The following is a 19,975-nucleotide window of genomic DNA, read 5'->3' on the forward strand; positions in this document are numbered from 1 at the left end:
TTTCCAAACATAAAATAAAACTTTTTTGAACTTTGTGACATGCTCAAGATGTCAGATTTTAGATCCAATACATAAGGATGATTGTGACTTTGTTGTCTAAAATGGACTGGTCTCATTATACATGCCCAAGCTGTTGGATTTATATAAGGGTGCAGTTTGTATAGAACCTAGGCTCTAAACAATCAAAATAGAACTCACCTTCAAATAGTATCGAGAAATGTGGTTTCAATATTGAAAATCTTTGTGATAACCTTAAAATATATTCCAACTCTAACTATAAAATTTAAAGTTTCAATAATAGTATAGATCGAGAATATCTATGAAAACTTGAAAATCTTGAAAATTGACGGTCCAAAAATGCATTACAAGATGCACTAGTTCCAAAATGTAAAATCATTTTTTTCTCGTGTGCATGCATCTTGATGTCGAGATGATCAATTTAAGGACATTTGAGCATCAAAACAACCTCTTCTAATGAAAGTTTTGAGGTCCTCTCTAATTTGAATGTTTAGAGCCTCGGCTCTATATAAACTTCTTCCTTTATATATATACATGAGATAGTTTGGGGAGCTTTGGATTTCCAATACAATAAACTAACAAATGAAAGAGGCGCATAAAGGATGAATTTTTCTGCCACTCTATCTAAGATTCCCTCCTTTTGAAACTACACAAGGTATCTTACTTTGAGGATCTTCTAGCATCTGAAGATACACCTGTGGACTCCCAAGCCGCCTCAACCTTTGATTTCCTTCCATCCTCCAGTGTTACAGATATGTAGAAAGTGGACTTATCTAGTGATATCTCAAATGGAAGAGATTAAAGAGTTTATTTAGAGTATAAAAAGTGAGAGCATCCAAGGACCATATGGTTTTGGGGTGGAGTCATGTAAGTATAACTGAGACATTTTTTTGCAGGGGTCTCTTTTTAGCATTCAGTGATTTCTTTAAGAAAGGTAAATTCTTGAAAGAAGTGAACTCGCAATTTATTTGCTTGATCCCAAAAATTTAATCACGTACCAATATAAAAGACTTCAAACCGATTGGTCTTTGCAATGTCTTTCACAAGATTATTTGAAAAATGTACCAAATAGGATTGGAGGGTTCTAGATGGTCTCATTCATCCTTGTTAAACAGCCGTTTTGAAGGCTGCTTATAATAGATAATGTGTTCATTGCTAATAAGATAATTTCAATGTATCGAGACCTAAAATATGCATTCAGTTTGACTTGAGCAACGCTTATGACAAAGTATCTTGGGATTTTATTTTGGCATATCTTATGTCTTTAGGTTCGCCCTATCTTTGTGACCTAGGTAAAGAATTGCATTACTACCCCAAGCTTCCACCTTGTCCATTCTCAAACAAAGATTGATTGATCGATTCAATAGTACGGTCGACTCCCCCCATCTAGTTGAGTTTAGAAAGTAGAATCTATGTATGTCTATGCATGAAAGGAACGAGAGGATCCACTTAGAGTTTGAGGAGGCCTCCATTCCGAAGCCTGTCTTGCCACAGTGTGCCCAACGACATCTAGTGGTCTCTCCTCTTGACTACACCCGCAAACAAAGGGAGATTCGGATGGTTGAATCATTCATTTTTTCCACTCTGTGGACATAGGCACTTTGCGTGCTATAGGATGACTCGCTTTCTGATGGATTGGGTCGGTAAAATAGCCACTGGATGATATTAAAGTTATAAAAATTCGTGGAGTTGCTGCTTGGATTATTGTAGAGTAACATTAAGCATCGTTCCTTCTATTTCGCTCAATGTTAATCACATGCTGCTATGCAAAAAAGGTGGGGGAGAAGCCGAAGGCCAAAGGCGCTGAAGCCGAGGCGACGTGCCGTACAGAGCTAGAGGCCTAATTTGTTGAGCAAATCAGCCTCAAATGCTTGTGAGGCTCAATGAATCGTAGATCATTGAGCCGAAGCATCATACGATGTACGACTCGGTCCTTCATCATGGGTCGCATTACTTTAGGGGCGACTGTAGTCTTCGAGAGGGCGACCCACTATCTCCCTATTTATTTTTGTTGGTCTTGGACTTCTTAAGTAGACAACTTCATGAGGCATTCAACAATTGTTCTCTTGGCTTTCCCTTCAAGCGGCAAATTATGATGTTTCTCATTTATTATATACAGATGATGTGCTCATATATAAGAAGCCACAACGCAACGCCTATGGGCAAAAATGAATAATATTTTCTCCCATTAGGCTCGGCACCGTCCAATTTTTTCAGACGCCGTGGATAAATTGACTACAATAGCTCTATGAGAGCCATTGCGACTTTTTAAGCAAAACCACAACAGGCTTTGATAGAGTTATTGCGAGGCAAAACCCCTGTAGCATTTCGCCGAATTTGGTGAAGGCAAATATTTAGGCAACCACGGATCAAAAGTCAAACATCAACAAAAGCAAATTTTTATTCTTTAGGATGAACTCCGGCATTAGAATAGGGACCAAGGATATTCTTCGTTTTGCAGATGGCGAATGGCCCGATAAATACCTTGATTTGCCACTTTTCCATGAACCATTTAAGTTGTCACATTGTCATAGTTTGGTTGGCAAAACTGTTGCTAAAATTGGTTCACGTCAGACACTTACGCTTTCTTTTGTTGCTAGGTTATAGCACCTCAAATAAGTTCTCAATATATATTGGCTTCTCTCTTTTCCTTTACCTAGCCGTATTGGCAAGGTCTTGGAAAGGCTTCAACTGAATTTCTTATGGGAATGTACCACTGAATGTGAGGGCCTACACTTGGAGAGCTAGAAGACCATTTGTTTAAAACTGAATGAGGGCGGCCTAGGCATCCAGAGATTATACGACTTCAATATGGCCGGGATGATGAAAGCATGGTATTTGGCTGCTAACCCCTTTCCCTACTTGCCCGATTTTTTAAGCACAAGTATTTCACAAATTCCTCTATTTGACACGCTAAAAACAATAATGTTTTCATGCGTAGAGGGGCATATACTTAGGGCTTAATTGTCACACCTCAAGAATTTACAGTACTATTATTCTTGAGATGTGACAGACAAAACATATATACATCTATTGATAGGACAAATTTACAGTGGCAAGGTCTTACATAGTAAATAAAGAAAGCTAGCACAACAACGATATCTTCCAAGGTTGATCTTGACTAGCACTCAAAATGAATCTGTAGTTATCCTGAAAAAATGTTTACCATAGTTTGATGGTTTGGCTACTCAGTAAGTGATCATCATAATCCTAAAAATAATCATGATTGAAAGATATCAATATTTTCCAAAATGAGATCTATTAACAGAAATGCATCAACAGTTTCACTTTCAATAAATGCATAATTAAGTGTAATCCGAGTAATTGAAATGCTTATAACACTTTTAACGGCAGTACATAATTCAAAGGATTTCACAAAATACCCTACTGGCGTCCCAAGTAGGTCACCTATATACCCCATCAGCATCCTGATGAGTCCACTTAATCCCTATCGGCGTCCTAGGTAGGTCCACTTAATCCCTGCAGGTCCACTTATACCTCACCGGCGTACCGGATGAGTCCACTTAATCCCTACCGGCGTCCCAGATAGGTCCACTTATACCTCACCGGCGAACCGGATGAGTCCACTTGCATACTTAAATTATTTCTAAATCTCTTTAAACATTCGAAAGCAGCAATATCATGTACTCAACATATCACTGAAATCATTAATATGAATTTCACTTAAACCATTAATAACAGTCCCTCTCTATAACATTTCAAAAATAATCAATCAAATATTTTGGGCTCAAATTTAGAAAGGTAGCAGTTTGTAAAGGCAATCTAGCATAATTGCCAATTTAATATGTATAGAAAAACTCTTATAAAAATTCAAGAATACGGAATTATCACAATTTATGGGATATCAATCCACAAATAAACATTTCACAACAATACTATAATCAATTGCAAAAATGTCAATTTTTTAAATAATAAGGCAGTCATTTGCACATGAATTTTACAATGTCTAAATATACAGAACAGTAGAAAGAAATATCACAATTTTACTAAAAGCAGAAATATCACATTTATTTCTAACAATAAACAAGAAAATAAATAAATTTTTTTTTCTAATTTACAGCCTTCAAAATTTCTAACATAGATAAAATATCACAATTTTTATTAAAAAGATTATTTTTCAAGATAATGAGGTCACGTGCGCATAAAATTTATCGCGCCTAAAATTCATGATAATAAGCAGAAATAATTATTTCATTTCATTTTTAAAAAGAATGGATTATTTTTCAAGACAATGGGATCACTTACACACAAAACTTATAAAATAAAGATCCTGGACGGAAATATCACTATTTATTAAAAACTGACTATTTTTCAGGAAGACGATGTCACTTACTCACAAATATTTGAGAGGGAGCTTCCGATAAAAATTCGGTTCGAGAGAGGAGTTCACTGTGTTTCGACCAGAGAGAGAGAGAGATCTCAAAATTTTCTAATAACATACGAAAACCACGTCCGTTAAAAGACGTGGCCAGCAGCAAGCAGCAACTGCAAAGGCCGCAAACAAAAGCAGTAGCAAAAGTTTAAACCAAGTAAAAAGTTTTGAAAATAGTGATGGTCCCCAAGGACCATTATACTCAATCAGACCATCACCTATTTAAAAGCATCTTTTCTCTTGTTTTTTTTTTTTTTTTTTTTTTTTTTTGAAATTTTAGGATTGTTACATTCTTCCCCCCTTAACGAAATTTAGTCCTCTAAATTTGTGTACCTGATTACTGAAAAAGAGAGGGGTATTTTTCTCTGATTTCGTCTTCTCGTTCCCAAGTCGACTCTTCTCTTGAATGGTACTGCCATAATACACGGACCAAAGGAATCTCCTTGTTACGCAACACTTGCACCATTCTATCCAGTATCAAAATTGGCTGCTCAATGAAAGATAGGTCCTTCCTGATCGGTAAAGGTTCATATTTTAAGATATGGGACAGGTCGGGCTGATATTTTTGTAGTGAAGATACATGAAAGAAATTATGGACATTTGCCAATTCGGGTGGTAAGGCAAGTCTATAAGCGACACCTCCGATTCTTTCCAGGATTTTAAATGGTCCGATGTAACGTGGGCTCAACTTTCCTTTCTTGCTGAATCTCATAATACCCTTTATTGGTGAGATTTTTAGGAAAACTCGATCACCTTCCTCAAATTCAAAATCTCTCCTTCGATTATCGGCATAACTCTTTTGCCAACACTGAGCTGTCCTGAGCCTTTCACGAATTAATGTTATTTTATCTGTGGTTATCTGGACAATTTCGGGCCCCAAAAGCTTTCTTTCACCAACCTCGTCCCAACATATGGGTGACCTGCATTTCCTTCCATACAGGGCTTCATATGGTGCCATCTGAATACTGGCTTGGAAGCTATTATTATAAGCAAACTCAATCAGGGGTAAATGGTCATCCCAGCTTCCTGTAAGGTCAATAACACAGGCCCTCAGCATATCTTCCAAGGTTTGGATGGTCCTTTCCGATTGTCCATCAGTTTGGAGGTGAAAGGCAGTACTAAAGGTGAGTCTCGTCCCCATGGCTGACTGTAGTCTAGCCCAAAATTTAGAAGTAAACCGAGTATCCCTGTCTGATACAATACTGACAGGAACTCCATGCAACCGCACTATTTCCTTAATGTACAACTGAGCCAGTCGATCCAAAGTGTACGTCGTGCGAATCGGTAGAAAGTGGGCAGCTTTGGTTAACCAGTCCACAATGACCCAAATGCTATCATGTCCTGAACTTGTTCTAGGCAAGCCAGAGACAAAATCCATAGAGATGTGCTCCTATTTCCATTCTGGCACCGGTAAAAGCTGCAACAACCCAGCGGGCCTTTGATGTTCAGCTTTTACTTGCTGGCATGTTAGGCATTTAGACATAAATAGTGCTACCTCTTTTTTCATATTATTCCACCAAAAGGTTTTCTTCAGGTACTGATACATTTTAATACTTCCGGGACGTATCGTATAACGAGAATGATGTGCTTCTTTTAAGATAGCTTTCTTTACACTCTTATCATTCGGGACACAAACCCGACCTTTGAATCTTAGCAAATCCTCACTACATATAGAGAATTCATCTCTCTTTCCTTGCTTCACCTCTTCTATAATTGTTATAAGCTGAGGGTCTTTCTTTTGTGCCAATCGAATCTGTTGGATTAATTGGGGCTTCGCCTTAATGTTGACAATCATACTTACCACACCATTAATGGACGGAGTTGGATGCCAATCCACTATTTCCTCTAACAATCGCATTTCTTGGATCATTAGATGAGCTAAGACTCCCGTAGATTTTCTACTTAGAGCGTCGGCCACAACGTTAGCTTTTCCTGAATGATAATGGATTGTATAATCATAATCTTTTAAGAAATCCATCCATCTTATCTGCCGCATATTTAAATCCTTCTGAGAGAAAAGGTATTTCAAACTCTTATGATCTGTGTATATTACGAATTGCTCACCATATAGATAATGCCTCCATATTTTCAAAGCGAATACTATTACAGCTAGCTCCAAATCATGAATTGGATATTTTTTCTCATATTCTTTCAACTGTTTGGATGCATATGCCACTACTTTCCCATATTGCATTAATACACAGCCCAAACTTTTATGTGAAGCATCACTATAAATCACAAATCCCCCACTCCCCTCAGGAATAGTTAAAATAGGTGTTGAAGTTAATCGAATTTTTAGTTTTTGAAAACTCTCCTCACATTCACTTGTCCACTCAAATTTGACATTTTTCTGTGTCGATCGAGTCAATGGGGTTGCGATTCGAGAAAATCCTTCTACAAATTTTCTGTAATATCCTGCCAATCCCAAAAAGCTTCGAACTTCAGTCACATAACTTGGTTGTTTCCAATTAACAATGACTTCAACCTTTGAAGGATCAACTGATAGACCTTCTTTTGATATGACATGTCCTAAAAATGTCACTTGTTCAAGCCAAAATTCACATTTGCAATACTATTCTTACATGTTGCTCATGTTCCTTCTGATTCTTGGAATAAATTAAAATATCATCGATGAATACCACAATAAATTTATCCAAAAAGGGCTTAAAGATCCGATTCATCAAATCCATAAATGCAGCTGGTGCATTGGTTAATCCAAAAGGCATGACTAAAAATTCATAATGGCCATACGTTGTTCTGAAAGCTGTCTTGAGTACATCTTCACTTTTAATCTTAAGCTGATGGTATCCAGATCTAAGATCAATTTTTGAAAACACTTGTGATCCTTGTAATTGATTAAATAAATCATCAATTCTAGATAATAGATACTTATTTTTCACTGTCACTTGGTTCAACTGCCTATAATCAATACACAATCTCATAGTCCCATCTCTCTTTTTGACAACAGTACTGGAGCACCCCAAGGTGACACACTGGGCCTGATAAAACCTTTATCTAATAATTCTTCAAATTGTTGTTTCAGTTCTTTAAGTTCTGCAGGAGCCATTCTGTAAGATGCCTTAGAAATTGGTGCTACTCCTGGCAATAATTCAATGGAGAAATCAATTTCCCTATCAGGCGGTAATCCTGGCAATTCTTCAGGAAAAACGTCGAGAAATTCTCGGATAACTGGAGTGGTATCCAAATTTATTTCTTCCTTCCTATCTTCTTTAATATAGGCAAGAAAGCCTTGACACCCTTTTCGAAGGAGACGATTAGCTCGAATACAAGAGATTAAATATGATGGGGAGTCGTTTTTGACACCATTGAAGTAAAATACTGGTTGATTCGGAATACTAAAGGTAACAAGTTTCTTATAACAATCAATACTTGCATGGTATGCAGAAAGCTAATCCATGCCTAAGATTACATCAAAATCTTGAATTTCCAAGAGTATTAGATCAACCAACAGTTCATTTTTTTCTATCTTTATTACACATGATTTGTACATTATATTGGTGTTAATTGAATCTCTCATCGGTGTGGCTACCTCTAGAATGTATTCTAATTGTTCTGGTTCTACCTTTAAGTGGCATGCAAAGTGTTGTGACACAAATGAATGAGTAGATCCAGGATCAATCAAAACATGAGCTACTTTTTGGAAGATAGTAAGAGTACCTTGGATCACTGATTTTGAGGCCTGAGCATCTTGCTCGGTAATCGTAAATACTCTTCCCTTCATCTGAGGCTTTGGAGCTATCTCTCCCTGCTTTGGAAGCTGTTGTGTCTGTAAGCTAGGACATTGTTTAATCTGATGTCCCAATTTTCCACATTTAAAACAGGCTCCGGTATTCCAATAACAAGGGCTTGATCCATGTTTTTTCCCACATTTTCTACATGGTTCTATTGGGTTTTGAAATGGCGAGGGCCTTGGCTTCTTGTTTGGCCTTTCAAACTGTTGTCGATTAGATGATGTAGGTCTAACATGAATGTTCTGATTTTTCGTCTTTTGGTAATCTTCAAAATCTTTTTCGACAATTGGGCACGATCCACTATTTCAGCATAAGTTCTTAATTTCAAGACTGATATTCTGCTTCTAATAGCTGGCCTGAGACCCCTTTCAAATTTCTTCACCTTTCTTGCCTCATTGTTAATCATATGTGGTGCAAACCTGGCCAATTCAGTAAACTTGGCCTCGTACTGTGCTACTGTCCTATTTCCTTGGATTAATTCTAGAAATTCCATTTCTTTTTTGTCTCGAATAAATTCTGGGAAATATTTTTCATTAAATGCCTCTAGAAATACTTCCCAAGTCAAGGTTTTATTTTCTTTGACCAATACTCCTTTTGCCATTCCCCACCAGTGTTGTGCCTCACCTTCTAACATAAAAACTGCCAAGGCCACCTTCCTATCATCAGGACATTCCATAACCTCGAATATTTTTTCCAATTGCATAATCCATCCCTCGACTTCCAGTGGGTTTACAACACCCTTAAAAAAAGGTGGGTTTAATTTCTTAAATTGTTCGATATTACTCCCACCATTTCCTGTAACTGACTGCCTGGGTGGATTGTTGTTTTCCATCTGATGTTGCATTAGAGCAACAATATTTTCCAAGGCTTTGTGAATTCCTTCCATATTGGCTTCAGCTATTCTGGATCTTGACTTTATCCCGGTCTGTACACACAATAAATGTGATTTTAAGTACATTCTTTTTAAATTTCCTAAGGATCTTAAACCTATTGCTCTGATACCATAATTGTCACACCCCAAGAATTTACAGTACTATTATTCCTGATATGTGACAGACAAAACATATATATATCTATTGATAGAACAAATTTACAGTGGCGAGGTCTTACATAGTAAATAAAGAAAGCTAGCACAACAACAGTATCTTCCAAGGTTGATCTTGACTAGCACTCAAAATGAATCCGTAGTTATCCTGAAAAAATGTTTACCATAGTTTGATGAGTTTGGCTACTCAGTAAGTGATCATCATAATCCTAAAAATAATCATGACTGAAAGATATCAATATTTTCCAAAATGAGATCTATTAACAGAAATGCATCAACAGTTTCACTTTCAATAAATGCATAATTAAGTATAATCCGAGTAATTGAAATGCTTATAACACTTTTAACGGCAGTACATAATTCAAAGGATTTCACAAAATACCCTACTGGCGTCCCAAGTAGGTCACCTATATACCCCATCAGCGTTCTGATGGGTCCACTTAATCCCTATCGGCGTCCCAGATAGGTCCACTTAATCCCTGCAGGTCCACTTATACCTCACCGACGTACCGGATGAGTCCACTTAATCCCTACCGGCGTCCCAGATAGGTCCACTTATACCTCACCGGCGAACCGGATGAGTCCATTTGCATACTTAAACTATTTCTAAATCTCTTTAAACATTCGAAAGCTGCAATATCATGTACTCAACATATCATTGAAATCATTAATATGAATTTCACTTAAACCATTAATAACAGTCACTCTCTATAACATTTCAAAAATAACCAATCAAATATTTTGGGGTCAAATTTAGAAAGGTAGCAGTTTGTAAAGGCATTCTAGCATAATTGCCAATTTGATATGTATAGAAAAACTCTTATAAAAATTCAAGAATACGGAATTATCACAATTTATAAGATATCAATCCACAAATAAACATTTCACAACAATACTATAATCAATTGCAAAAATTTCAATTTTTTATATAATAAGGCAGTCATTTGCACATGAATTTTACAATGTCTAAATATTCAGAACAGTAGAAAGAAATATCACAATTTTACTAAAAGCAGAAATATCACATTTATTTCTAACAATAAACAAGAAAATAAATAAATTTTTTTTTCTAATTTACAGCCTTCAAAATTTCTAACATAGATCAAATATCACAATTTTTATTAAAAAGATTATTTTTCAAGATAATGAGGTCACGTGCGCATAAAATTTATCGCGCCTAAAATTCATGATAATAAGCAAAAATAATTATTTCATTTCATTTTTAAAAAGAATGGATTATTTTTCGAGACAATGGGGTCACTTACACACAAAACTTATAAAATAAAGATCCTGGACGGAAATATCACTATTTATTAAAAACAGACTATTTTTCAGGAAGACGATGTCACTTACTCACAAATATTTGAGAGGGAGCTTCCGATAAAAATTCGGTTCGAGAGAGGAGTTCACTGTGTTTCGACTAGAGAGAGAGAGAGATCTCAAAATTTTCTAGGGTGGGAGTGCTCACCTCCCCTATTTAAATTCTTATAACGTATTATTATAATATTTTATTACTCTCTACCTCTTACCTGAGGTGTCGCGTTAAGCGTCTGCTTTTAACATACGAAAACCACGTCCGCTAAAGGACGTGGCCAGCAGCAAGCAGCAACTGCAAAGGCTGCAAACAAAAGCAGCAGCAAAAGTTTAAACCAAGTAAAAAGTTTTGAAAATAGTGATGGTCCCCAAGGACCATCATACTCAATCAGACCATCACCTATTTAAAAGCATCTTTTCTCCTTTTTTTTTTTTTTTTTTTTTTTGAATTTTGAAATTTTAGGATTGTTACATTAATAGACTGCAACATAATATCAAGTGGATTGGTAGCAATGGTCAATCCATTATTGGGTAGATCATTGGCTTTCTGAGTTTTTGATATAGTAAAAATACAGTCTTAACATCCATGAAGACTTGGATAGTTTGGTAAAAGACAAAGTGGCTGACTACTAAGTTCACAATGGTCTCTTCCTAATTCTATTTCTGGTCCTATCCTACAGGCTTGGTGAGAGGTGGAGTCTTATATGGTTCCTTTACAACCTTTTAATGTTTTATTTGTTTGGATCCACTCCCCTAATCGTCTGCTCTCTATTAAGAGACCCTAAAATTATATTACATAAGACCCTATGGGGTTCTCAATCACATCCTAGGGACAAGTGGTTCACCTGGCTCTCTATCCACCTTCGCCTTCCAACCTTTTAACTCTCCAAACTAGAGGGATTGCTTCGGCCTCTAGATGTTACCTTTGCCTCCAAGGAGGGGATCATAGTAACCATATTATTTTGAAATATTCTTTCTCACTAGTATCCTAGCGCTCTCTTATGTGGCGATATAGCAAAAGCTTCCCCATTGGATCTTCCATCCCTTAAATGTTTACCACCTGGATCAAGTACCAATTTAAATATGGGGGATTAGAAATGTTTGGATAGCCCTTTTCTCCACAACCATCTAATTTCAATGCCTATATCTTTGAAGACAAACAACCGCTAGCGCGAAAGCCATTGAGCTAACACATACTTGTTTTCCTTCAAGAAGCAATAGCTTGCGCAAAAATCATTGTGCTAATGTGCATCCATTCAGAAGTATAGAAAGGAGCAGTTGTTGAGGCATATCATTTCATTTCTTGGTGCCTTAGCCAAAGTTAAAGGGTGGACTTCCTGTAGCCTTTAAAAGAACATGAAGTTCAAGTGGCGCCTAAAGCAAGTAAAAGATCTCATAAAGGTTTTGTGGTTTGCCCCTCCAGTTGGATTTTCTACAATCTAAATATTGGTGTGTACTCTCTTAGCAATCCTGGTGCGGCTGGCTATGAGAGCACTATTAGATATGGTGGCACTATAGATATGATGGAGGTGGTGTCATAGCTGCTTTCGCATCTCCCCTTAGACAAGAATTCAATAATGTCACATAATTTAGGGCACTCAAAAAAGGCATCCAGTTGGCTATTGAATTGCAGTGTTTTCCACTCCTTATAGAAAGTGACTCTGAAATCCTGGTGCCTTCAATGCTTGGCCAATATATCCCCCTTTGGAGTCTTCATACATTGGCAAATCTGTTACTCCCATAAGCTCTCTTCGCATTGGTAAGAAATGATGTATCTCTCAATTAGTCCCATAAGCTCTCTTCTCATTCGTAAGAAATGATGTATCTCACACATTTATCATACTATTCTTATTGGTAAGAAATGATGTATCTCACACATTTATCGTGAAGGCAATATGGTGGTTGATTGTCCAGCAAAAAAGCAATTACGCTTGTTGAAGCCACAGTTAGGAGGTTGAAACCACCAGATTTCCTACTCCTTTTGCTTTTTATGATGTAGCAAATGTCCCCTATGAAAGGGTTGTAAAATGAGTTGGCATGTATTTTTCAATATTTTTTTTATTGTTAATAAACTTTCTGGGTAAGGGCCCTAATCCCCAAAAAAAAAAAAAAAAACTAACAAATGACAATAGCATAAGACGCCTTAGGTTGTCTTCTAAATCGAAACGGTCTCTACAGGTCATCCACAAAGGGAGAGTGAGTGACAGATAAAGAGTGCTCTCGTGCATTTAAAAGACATTTTACTCATTTTGTATTTAACTTAGAAAACATATCAGTATGTCATCATCTATATTTTACACCTTAAGCGTGACGCATCTAAGGGCAGCAACGGCTCGGGTCGAGTTGGACACAAACCCAGACCCGAAATTATTGGACCCATACCCAGACCTAGTCCCGAACCTAGATTCCAAGGGACCTGACTCAAAAATAAATAGATAAATAAATAAATAAATATATATATATATATATATATATATACCCCTAAAAAGTTTTAGGGGTATTTTGGTCATTTTATTTTCACGAATATTTTTTTTTTTATTAGATGCGCCTTGATGAGAAGAACACATGCCTAAAAGTTGAAGTAATTTAGATCTGTAAAAAAAAATTCAAGCACTACCGGACATATGTGATCGTCAGATCGGCCCAGATTCAATCTAGGCCGTTGGGTTCATATGTTCATATGAGCTAGTGGGCTAATCTCATCTTTTCCCTATATATATATATATATATATATATATATATATATATATATATATATATATATATATATATATATATATATATATATGAAGATACTACAAAACGCCTTTAGGTGAAAATGAACAATGATTTCGCCTACCCTCATCACCGTCCAAAGTTCATCGCACGGTCACGATTGTCCGGTAGTGTTTAAATTTTTATTTTTTTCTACAAATTGGAATGACTTGAAATTTGGATGTGTGTTCATAAAAAATAGGTGAATCTCCGAAAATATCAAAAAAAAAATTTGATGAAAAAAATTGATCAAAATACCCCTGAAAAGTTTCAAGGGTATTTTGATCAAAAAAAATTTCACGACTTATTTTTTTTATATTTTTATTAAGTGCGCCTCACTAAGATGTACAAAATTTTCAAATTTTAGATCATTCCAATTTGTAGAAAAAAAAATGAAAAATGAAACACTACCGAACAATTTAGACGGTGATGAAGGCAGGCGAAATCACTGTTTATTTTGGCCTATAGGCGTTGGGAAGACTTTTTCATATATATATATATATATATATATATATATATATATATATATATAAAGTAATGATCCTATGAGACCCTCCCACACTCATGTGTGTAGGACCCTAAATGATCACCATTAAATTTGGCACAAATCTCTATAAAAGTCAAGTCCCACACCTATGTGATAACTTTTTTAGATATCTGTACCAAATTTAATGGTGATCCTTTGAGGTCCTATACACCTGGGTGTGGGAAGGTCTCATAGGATATATATATATATATATATATATATATATATATATATATATATATATATATATATGATTTCATACAACGGTTATATAGTAATATGATGCAACAACCTTAAAAAACCATCTTAAGGCCCTTTGTTTGATCCAAATTTTGAAACATACACTCTTTTCATTCTAATGAACAGTCACAAAAAAAGAAAAAATTGAAAACACAATCTAGAAAGTATTTTTTTAGCTCAATTAACATAGGTCATTCATTTTGGTGAGATGCTTAGTATAGGCTTTAGAAGGATTTTTTCATTTCCAATTTTCTTGGATGGCTTTATTATCATTAGATGAACAATGTTAAAAAAAAAAAAAATGATTTTGAGTTTATAAGGCTGAGATCTTGAAATTCACAAAATGAATGATCTAGATTCATTTTGGAGGGGACTCATTTTGACCATATCTAGGGTTTAAATTGAACTTTTTTTTTGGGGGGGTTGATTATTGAGATGAAGAGAGTGTGTGTGCAAAATTTGGGGTCATACAAATACCACAAACATGATTTTCTAGAAGTGTCGTTGCATTATACTATGATACAACCGTTGCATTGAATCATTGCTCATATATATATATATATATATATATATATATATATATATATATATATATATATATATATTATGGAAGATACTACAAAACGCCTATAGGCGAAAATGAACAGAGATTTTGCCTACCCTCATCACCGTCCAAAGTTCATCGCATGGTCACGATTGTCTGGTACTATTTTATTTATTTTTTTTTTTATACTAACCATAATGACTTGAAATTTGAAGCATGTGTTCGTCAAAAATAGGCAAATCTACGAAAAATATAAAAAAAAATAATTTACATAAAAAATTGATCAAAACACCCCCAAAACGTTTGGAGGCATTTTGGTCAATGTTGTTTTTCCTAATTAATTTTTTTATATTTTTATTAAGTGCGACTCACTAAGATGTACAAACGCTCCAAATTTCAGGTTATTTTGATTTGTAGAAAAAAAAAAAAAAAAATACTACCAGACAATCGTGACCGTGCGATGAACTTTGGATGGTGATGAGGGTAGGCGAAATCATTGTTCATTTTTTGCCTATAGGCACTGGGAAGACTTTTCCATATATTAAGTTATGTATCTATTATTTATAGAAAAATTTTTACATAGAGCCGAGGCTCCAAACAATCAAATTAAAGCCTACCTCAAAAATTTTACTATAAGAGGTTGTTTTGATGCCCAAATATCTTCAAATTGATCATCTCAACATTAAGATACATGGACATGAGAAAAAAATGGATTTCAATAGAAATAATGCATTTTGTAACGTATTTTTGGACCATCAATTTTCAAGATTTTCATAGATATGTCGATCTACAGTATTTTTGAAGCTTTAAACTATAAAAATAAAGATGAAAATATATTTTAAGACTATCACAAAGATTTCTAGTATTGAAACTACATTTCTTGACACTATTTGAATGTAGGCTTTAATTTGTTTGTTTAGAGCCTACGCTATGTACAAACCACACCCTTATTTATTTATTATAGCTAAAATATATAGTTATATTATTTAAAATTTATTGATATATTATTAAATATTATATATTAAATATTATTTAAATAATAACACTATTTGAGTCGGGTTCACACGGAGCCGGACCTAGACCTAGACCTGAATGCTATTCAAGTCCAAATATTATTTGGACCAGACCAGACCCGGCCCGTTGGGTCCAATTTTTAGACCTATACAAGCATTTTTTTTTTCTTTTGTTTATTTGAGCCTCTAAAGTTTTCCCTAGTCAGGAGTTTTCCTATCAACTTTTGCAAAACTTTGATTGTAGTCCAAAATCTTATGATATAATATAAATAAAATTGGTAACATTTTCATTGGTAACAATTTTCAACCATTCCCAATGTCTTTGTAGATTTTAAGGTTAGTTTTGGGTCTAGGCCAAAAGACTTTTATAAGAAAATGGAGGGAAAAGTTTCTATACTTCCTCGATAGCATAGAAGGTCTATACTTCTCACACCATCCAACTATCCAATTTTGATCAAAAGAGTCATTAACCGTTTGATTTTAGATCTGACTTCTCAAAGTATTTTATTTTTATTTTTATTTTTATACAAATTGTATGAATATGAAATTTGGTATGTGCCATATTCTCATTGGGGTGCACCTATAAAAAATATTAAAAATAATTTTTTGATAAAATATAATGACCAAAATACCTATTGAAAATTTCAAAGGTATTTTGGTCATTTTATTTTATTAGAAATATTTTTTTAATATTTTTCGCTAGTGCGAGTCTAATAGAGGATTGGATGTCTAAAATTTGGTGTTAAAATAGTTTATAGAAAAAAATTTAAAAATAAAATAGTGTAGAAACGTGACATTGTGATTAGGGCAATCTTAGCCCTCCATTCAGAATGGACGGTTAGATAACGAGAAGTATATAAGTTTTATGCTGTAGGGAAAGCATAGAAGTAAAAAAAAATTGTCATATTTTAAAAAAAATTGTCATATTCAACCCCGTTCCCAGTTTACGAAGATAAATAGTGTAGAAACGTGGCATTGTGATTAGGGCAATCTTAGCTCTCCATTCAAAATGGACAGTTTGATAAGAGCAATCTTAGCTCTCCATTCAAAATGAAATGTTTGATAATGAGAAGTATATAAGTTTTATGTTGTAGGAGAAAAAAGTCCAAAAAAATTTGCCACATGGTTCAAACCCTGTTACCAATTTTGATTCGAAGTCAAACGCGCTGATCCACTGCGCTATGCGGTCAAGTTACTAATCTTGTAACTCTCAATTTTCCTATATATGATGAAAACAGCTCGGGTGTTAAGCATAGGTTCGGGACTAGGTTAGGTTTGCAATATTTAACCTCTTTTATAAATACCAATATTCCCTTTGTATACGCTTCCTTGGGTAGAGACCCTATGTATATCTGACTTAACCTTCTTTTCTTACCCAAAAAAAGAGACCCTATGTATATTTTTAGGACCAAAATTTTGTTTGACCAAATTCCAAAAAAAGAGGGAAAGTTAAAAAAAAGTACCATATGCATTCCCATATTTACATGGAAAGTCCGAACAGTGAGTGCTTAACTTTTTGATGGTTAGATCTAAGTTTTTTAATAATAATTTTTTTTTTATTTTTTTAATTACTAGTATGATGATTTTAAAGTAGAATCCAAAATTTTTCAATTAATTTCTTAGAATTAGATTCTAAGGACTGGTTTTAAAATATGATCCCATGGAAGCACGCTATATGCTCTCCTCTGACTTAGTCTCCTCCCTACAACTTTCACACAAATTTTGTTGGAAACGTATAGCATCCACATCACATTGATGCTTGAATGGTTCTCAATGGTTCAGATTAGAAGGGAAGAAATGGACGACCATGATTACATATAATATTTTAATTTAATTTTTACAAATTGTATTAATTTGAAATTTCAGGTATTCACACATGCAAATTAGGTGATTTGAAATAAAATATAAAAGAAAATAGAGAAAAACAAATTGACCAAAGCACCCCCAAAACATTTAAGGGTATTTTGGTTAAGTTTTTATATATTTTTGGTGTGACTATATGTGGTGTAGATCCGATACGTAAAAAAATTAAAATTAAAATACTGAACAATTGCGGCTATTTTCTTCCCTTCTAAGCTGAACTATCGTAGGTTGCTTGTGCACCTTTTGTTTCATGTGGACGTTATACCATCCCAATTTATTTCACCGTATTCTCATGAGACAAGAAGTAAAGTATATCCCTTTATTTTCGACTTGGTCATGTAGTTCAGAATTATAATTAAATTTGAAATTCCTACTTTTGTGGTTTTTTTAAAATGAGTAGTATCTTTATATAAAAGAATAGTAGAGTTTTTTAATAAAATATTATATTAATTTCCTAAATTTGTGCACTTTATTGAAAACGAAATTAAATTTTAAAATGAAACAACAAATCCATTTTAAGTAGAATTTACATTGTATGTTATTTTCCCAACATTTGTTATACAAGAGGTTAAAATTAGAATTTTGTACTCAGTTTAGAACTGGTTTAGCATTACTAAGGAAGATCAGGGGATTTCCAAGGTAGATATATATTTGAATTTGGCTAGTCGGCCGAAATGTAGGTACAAGCCCTTGGTAGTGGTTTGTATAAAGCTGAACTTTGGTGGATCCTTTTTGAGCAATCCAGGTTTGGCGGGACTAGGCGGTGTATGTTGTGGTAGTTGGGACAATATTATTTTCTATCTTGTCGTTCATTGTGGATGTGTTTTGGCTAATCATGCTAAGGTAACCACTATACTGCAAGGTTTTAAACTTTTAAGAGAAATGCAAATCGGCATATGCAATGTTTTTGAAGGGGATTCTCTTAATTTGATTAATTGGTGCAAATAAGAAGTCTAGGCCACGTTAGCGGTTAAGATCGTTACGGATGCAGAGAATAGATATTACATCTGTGCACCATTTCCTTTAATCTTGTTTAGGGAGGCTATCAAAGTTGTGAATGGGGTCGCCAAACAGGGTTCCTTGTTAGGTTTTGTGGTTGTTTCTGATTCTTTGCTTGAGTCTTTGCAATGTAATCTTTCTATGATCTAATAAAACTCAACACAAAAATTAGGTTAAAGATGAACAAAGGAGATCTCAAAATTTCGAGACCAAATGATCCTCTCGCCTTAAGCTCACGAACCCACAAAGTCCTCTCCCCTTACACTATAGATCATATTGAATAGGGTTGAGAATGGGTCGGATTGGTTCCTGATCAACAGGGATATGGATTCAAATTCAAAATGTATACATGGGATCGGAATTCGGATATGGACCTGAATGGATTCAAGATATTTAGATCCGAATCAATATTTGAAAAGTATGTAGAGGATCTAGATCCAGATCCGAACTCGTTCAGATCCAATTTTTTTTGTATATTATTTTATATTATAAAATAATATATAACAAGAAATACTATATATATATATATATAATATTTTAATAACTAGGTTTGGATCTGGATTGGATCCATTAAACCTGAATCCAATATGTATTACTATTCGGATCCAAATTTTGGATTAGGATTTGACCCATCAAATACAAATCTTAGATACATACCTAGATCCAGACAGAGTATGAAATTTGGGTTTCAGATCCAAATGAGGTAAATTCTTTGTCCTAAATAGTGAATGATCCATATCTAATAAATGGATCATTCATCTAAGGAAAATGTTTATATAAAGGTGAAGCCCTAATCAATCAAATTAAGGTGCATCTCAAAAAATTGAGTAGAAGGGTAGTTTTGATGCTGAAAAGCCCTCGATTCGATCATCTAGACCTTAAGATGTATGGCCATGATTAAAAACAAATTTCAAGAATGAGAAGTAGTATATCTTGTAATGTATTATCATGATTAAAAACAAAATTTCAAGTCCGAGAAGTAGTATCTTATAATGTATTATCTAAGATCGTCAATTTTCAAGTATTCATCGATTTGATAGATCTATACTATTTTTGTACTTTAAATTTCATAATAAGAGATGAAAATAACTTTTGAGGCTATTATAAAAGTTTTATTTTTTGAAACAACATATTTCAACACTGTTTGAAGGTGTGCCCTAGTTTAATTGTTTAGGGCCTCGGCCCTATACAAACCACACCCTTCATCTAATGGTTACACTTTCCCTTGATTTATTGAACGGTGATAACAAGTGTAACGAGAGCTTTCTGCAACGCGTAAACGGCGCGCGACACGTTTTCTCCGGCACGCATGCTTCCTGAAAATCCGTTTGTTTTCAGTGTCACGCATTTACCATTCATTGCCACGTAAGTCCTGCCAACAAACACGGTCCAATCATCTCTCACCTCGCATCATTTTCTCTCTTGTCATTGGTCACTATTTCCATGTCATCAGCCCAGGTCTTTCAAATCCATTTCCACGTCATCAGTCCAGTTCCTTCAAATCCCTCTCGAAG

The sequence above is a fragment of the Amborella trichopoda genome, chromosome 13 (assembly GCF_054954075.1).
Source record: "Amborella trichopoda isolate Santa Cruz 75 chromosome 13, AtrichopodaSantaCruz75HAP2 v2.0, whole genome shotgun sequence".
Lineage (NCBI taxonomy): Eukaryota > Viridiplantae > Streptophyta > Magnoliopsida > Amborellales > Amborellaceae > Amborella > Amborella trichopoda.